Source organism: Chanodichthys erythropterus, chromosome 17, assembly GCF_024489055.1.
Source record: "Chanodichthys erythropterus isolate Z2021 chromosome 17, ASM2448905v1, whole genome shotgun sequence".
Taxonomy (NCBI): Eukaryota; Metazoa; Chordata; class Actinopteri; order Cypriniformes; family Xenocyprididae; genus Chanodichthys; species Chanodichthys erythropterus.
The window spans coordinates 3,027,501-3,033,757 of NC_090237.1; positions in this window are offsets into that span (position 1 = coordinate 3,027,501).

A 6,257-nucleotide genomic window follows, 5' to 3' on the forward strand; every position below is an offset into this window, starting at 1 on the left:
CAAGTTTTCTAAAATGTTATGTTTAAATATGCACATTAGGCGTTATCTAATTAAATATTCGCTAATTTCTAATTCTAATTTCTAGAGTAAAAATCTGAATATTGGATGACGTCAGGTTCAAAATTCTCGTTTAATTTTTTTGGACATATTAAATTCAAAGGTTTTTACTGAGGGAATTTTGGATATCTCTTTTTATCACTCAGTAAATCAGAAAATACTATCAACAGCCAGAAAAAAATTATTTTCACCATTTTTTTAAGAATAAAATGTTGTATAACATCAGTCAAATTATATATCAACAAGTCTCTCAGTAAAAACCTTCAGAATACAGATATGAATAAAGTTTGTGTATATAAGTTCTGCTGAATTGGAGATTTCTGACTCTGAGCAGGAGAAAAAACTCATTTTGAGAAAACGGCCTTTAAAGATATTTACTGTAATTGAAATCTATAGATGCAAATAGATAAAGTGCTATAAAATATAAACTCAAAAGTGTATTTTGGATGTTTTCTTTCCACCAGTCTGAAAAAACACTTTATGAAAAGCCAAAAAGTGCAAAATCTCAGTGTTTTTGCCTGTAGTGTCCCCCCTTAAATCATTTTCAGACACAATTTTCACAATTCGATTCGACTACTATTCACATGCTTTCGATTCGATTATGATTTCAATTCGTTTTGATATTGATTATTGTGGATGTAGTATTTCAGTTTCAGCACATGGCAAATTTTCTAGAGGAAAAAAATCTCTCAACTAATGCCGTAAACTACACATGGGAGTCAGTTGGTACTACTATAATAATACTGAAGGTTAAATTAACTTATTTATATACAAACACTTAAATTACACTAAATGATGTTTTTATTATAAATAAAGTTTAGAATTACATAATCATATTTCTACTCCAATTCGCTTTTTGAAATATAAACATTTAAATCGCGGCTTTCATAACTGATTTATTCAAACATGCATTAAATATTGAAGAACATCATAATGAATATGTAATGGTGCATAGCTATATTTATCAGAATGTTGCTTTCTAGAGTCACTTTTCTAGCTGACTAATGAGTTTATGGTCACTGAATATGTTTTTCGGAGGTAAATGTGACGTTACGTGACATCGTTTACAAGCTGTTTTATTGACGTCTATTCGAGGTTGAAGCACTGATTGAGCGATTACACGAGACGTGATACAGATTTCAGTAAGTTGTACTGTATATTGTAACATACCTTCAGATGTTCATTCATGTTTTTCACGCTGTAACTGGTATTAAAGCGGAGGAGAGGATGATCACATGCTTCTCTTTAACTGAGGCGCTAAAGCGATCCGTCACGCCACATTAAACAGCACCAAAACAGCATTTATTTTTTGAATCTCATAAGATGGACGTCATTTGAAATCTGAGACTTTGCTTCATATCAAAAGTAACAGCACAAAGATTATTGCGATTTATTTGATGGGAGGCGCTGCATATTCTGCTCATTCATCAACTGAAAACAGACTAGACTAATCAATTCTTGGGATTTAAGAATCGATATCGCTTCGTAAAAATTAGAATTGATTAAAATCGAGAAATCAATATTTTTTACCCAGCTCTAGTAGTTGGTCAAACTAGTTCTTAAGTCACAATCTTAGTGGCTAAGTTTATGCAACTGGCCCCAGGTATTTTCGTTATCTTAATAAAGATAGTTATTGAGTTGTGTGCAGCAGGGATCCAAACTGATTAAAGAGATCCGTGTGAAGAAACATCTCTTTGGACAGAGATTTGGGGTCTGAACCCAGATTACAAGCGTTAGATTGATGCGTCTCCTCCCTCTGTTTCGCCTCAGTGGTCACTAACTATCAGAATAAAACCCCCTTCCCGACACCCGGCCTGCTCCCAACCCCCTCCCGTGACCCCGACGGCCGGAGGTCAGCAGTAATTAGCAGTTTTTAAACGACAAACTGGGAAAGAGGAGACAAGCAGGCTGGTATCCGTGGAGCAGCTATTAAAATGGTAATGAGTCGATAGATTGTGCTGCAACAATCCCAGCAGCCTTCAGTCTGATTGTCCGTGAATATTCTCGGTGATCAAGATCATTGTAGAATGACAAACATGATGCACAGTATGCAGGGTGTGTAACACAATAGTCTACTCAGAGACGTTAGTGTCGTCGAGTAATGACTTTAGTGAGGCCGTGATGACTTAAATGTGTGAAACACTAATTCAGAGTCATTAGGAGTTAATGATGCACTTCCAAAAACATCTTTTAAACTGCTATTTAAATGGAAAATGTGTAAATTAAATGGATGATTGTATTAATATCAAGCGGGGTTTATTAATTACACTACAGAAACAGTGATGATTAGCTTTTTAAATTAAATTGAAACAAACTTCTCCTGATGAATAGAATTAAATGAATAATCCTTCAGAGTTAACACACAGGACTAGTTACGTAATTTATTTGTACTTTTTAGTAATTTCATCACTTTCTAATGCATGCTCTTTATATACCGTGAGGTAATATACAGCGCGCGCCTCCGCATTTGCACGTGCAAGAGCACGCTTTGTCTGACAGGAAAAGAAAGAAGAAAGTTCTTTTTTAGTACTTTTTATTTCCAGGCAAGTTAAGAAAAATAACGTTAGAATAATGGCAGTGACAGTATCTCATCTGACGGGAGATAACCTGATGTTTTTCTTAGGCACTTTTTTACTTGAGCTGCGTTTGACAGAAGAGCCAACAGCTTTCATGTACATCTTTCAAAATAAAAGTCTTGCATCAGAAAAAACATTTAGAATTAGTTAGCGTGAAATTATTAATTTAGGATTATAATTAGCGTGTTCATGAGACTTAATTAGCACCACGGTTCACTCAGTGTTGCCCAAGTTGTGAGAAATCAAGATTATAAATATGCGAGCTATTATCTGGGTTCAAGTGCTTTAAGGCATTTAAGCACATGCGTAAAAAGGTATAATGTTTTAATTAGCAAGCCTGTAACCATCTCAATCATCGATGGAAAAGACCATTTACAGCAAATTTACCGTAGGAAATATAAAGCTTTTTAACTGTTATCGAGGTTGAGACAAAAACCTAGGACTAGTTCGCTAAAGTTGGTTTTGAAATAATCTCCAATATTTAACGAATGATTCGATGAGACATAGAGGCAGAGTTGCTCAGAATGAGGAGTTCTACCATGTGGAATGAATGTCGTGATTGGTTGATTTTGGACATGTTTTTTGAGATACGTCAATGTCCTCAAAGACAGTCATGGCACCTCGGACAAAGACACTGCATCGATCAGACTAACGATAAAGTAGTTATAGCCATTTTCAAGTGTTTTTCCTGTTATAACACCACCAAGTGGCAATTCGTATGATTTGTCTAAACACCATTGACAAGTAGGATTAGGTGCGGGGTTTGGGGTAGGCTATTCGTATGAATTCATACGAATTTGTCAACTTGTAAAATACGTACGATTTAGCAAAAAACGTATGAATTCATACGAATTAGCCACCTCGTAAAATACATATGAATTGCCGTGAGATTGGTTGGCTCATACATAGGTGTGCTGAGTTTGGTGAAAATACCTCATTCCTTTCACAAGTTATAGCCATTTTAGTAAAAGTGAATGTTTTGGCCGCTGTGAATCGGAATTTCAACTTTTTTTTTCATAACTATTGATAATCAGACTCAAGAGAATCTTGCTGCACTGGTTTGGTTCCAATCGGATCGAAAACCTATAGGGCTAGTTTGCAAAAGTCGTTTTTAAAAAAAAATCCAAAATAATAAAAAAATTGTCTGTCTTGAGACAAGCCAAAGATATAAGACACTTGAGCCTATGCCTAATGGCTTAGGAGTTATGAGCCCTTTCGTACTTTTCATTGCTGTAGTGCCCCCTTCAGGCCAATCCTTGGTGAAGTTGTAGATGGTGTGAGCACTACCAGCCCTCAAAGTTTCAAGTCTCTACGACTTACAGTTTGGTCTCCCCGATCACTTTTAGAAGAGAATGTTGATTCTTGGAAATTTTAACAATTACAAATAGAGTTTCAGCGCTACGCTTCGAACCTTCGAAAATGCGACATGAAATACAACGCCTACAAATCCCTATCTGTGTACTTTCTTTACTCAGTCATATATCACCGGATCAGAACTCATTTTGTCTGATGACAGATGACAGATGTAAATGTGATAACTTCTTGTTACGACGAACACAACGGATATATTCACCTCAGAGATGAAGGTACATGGGTTGTATTCATGTCACGTTTTTATTAATCTTGATTTCTTAGACAACTTGTGTGTTTTCTGGGCAAGTCAGAGTGAACTGCGGCGCTAATAGTCTCACGAACACTCATTCGTACACAGTAGACGAACGGACAAGGTCAAGAATTTCATTAAATAATACATTAAATTTGGTTTGTTTTTCTCCAAACCTGATCGTAAACCCAGACAACACTTGAAATATACGGCACATGTCAAATGTACGGAGCCCTGGACATGACATGCAGGAAGAAATTGGTAGGCTAAATCGTGCGCACAATTTACTAATTCGTTCCCTTGATTTATAAATCATGCACATGTTTTATAAATCGAGGGTATGAAATAGTAAATCGTGCGCACAAATTAGTAAATCGAGGGAACGAAATAGTAAATCGTGCGCACGAATAAGTAAATCGAGGGAACGAAATAGTAAATCGTGCGCACGAATAAGTAAATCGAGGGAAAGAAATAGTAAATTGTGCGCACGAATAAGTAAATCGAGGGAACGAAATAGTAAATCGTGCGCACAAATTAGTAAATCGTGCGCACAAATTAGTAAATCGAGGGAACAAATAGTAAATTGTGCGCACAAATAACTAAATCGAGGGAACGAAATAGTAAATCGTGCACACGAATAAGTAAATCGAGGGAACGAAATAGTAAATCGTGCGCACAAATTAGTAAATCGAGGGAACAAATAGTAAATTGTGCGCACGAATAACTAAATCGAGGGAACGAAATAGTAAATCGTGCACTCGAATAAGTAAATCGAGGGAACAAAATAGTAAATCGTGCGCACGAATTAGTAAATCGAGGGAACAAATAGTAAATTGTGCGCACGAATAACTAAATCGAGGGAACGAAATAGTAAATTGTGCGCACGAATAACTAAATCGAGGGAACGAAATAGTAAATCGTGCACACGAATAACTAAATCGAGGGAACGAAATAGTAAATCGTGCACACGAATAAGTAAATCGAGGGAACAAAATAGTAAATCATGCGCACAAATTAGTATATCGAGGGAACGGAATAGTAAATCATGTGCACGAATTAGTAAATCGAGGGAACGAAATAGTAAATCGTGAGCTCTAATTAGTAAATTGAGGGAACGAAATAGTAAATCGTGCGCACAAATTAGTAAATCGAGGGAACGAAATAGTAAATCGTGCGCATGAATAAGTAAATCGAGGGAACGAAATAGTAAATTGTGCGCACAAATAAGTAAATCGAGGGGAAGAAATAGTAAATCGTGCGCACGAATAAGTAAATCGAGGGAACGAAATAGTAAATCGTGCGCACAAATTAGTAAATCGAGGGAACAAATAGTAAATTGTGCGCACGAATAACTAAATCGAGGGAACGAAATAGTAAATCGTGCACACGAATAAGTAAATCGAGGGAACGAAATAGTAAATCGTGCGCACAAATTAGTAAATCGAGGGAACAAATAGTAAATTGTGCGCACGAATAACTAAATCGAGGGAACGAAATAGTAAATCGTGCACTCGAATAAGTAAATCGAGGGAACGAAATAGTAAATCGTGTGCACGAATTAGTAAATCGAGGGAACAAATAGTAAATTGTGCGCACGAATAACTAAATCGAGGGAACGAAATAGTAAATCGTGCGCACGAATAACTAAATCGAGGGAACGAAATAGTAAATCGTGCACACGAATAACTAAATCGAGGGAACGAAATAGTAAATCGTGCACACGAATAAGTAAATCGAGGGAACAAAATAGTAAATCGTGCGCACAAATTAGTATATCGAGGGAACGGAATAGTAAATCATGTGCACGAATTAGTAAATCGAGGGAACGAAATAGTAAATCGTGCGCTCTAATTAGTAAATTGAGGGAACGAAATAGTAAATCGTGCGCACAAATTAGTATATCGAGGGAACGGAATAGTAAATCATGTGCACGAATTAGTAAATCGAGGGAACGAAATAGTAAATCGTGCGCTCTAATTAGTAAATTGAGGGAACGAAATAGTAAATCGTGCGCACGAATA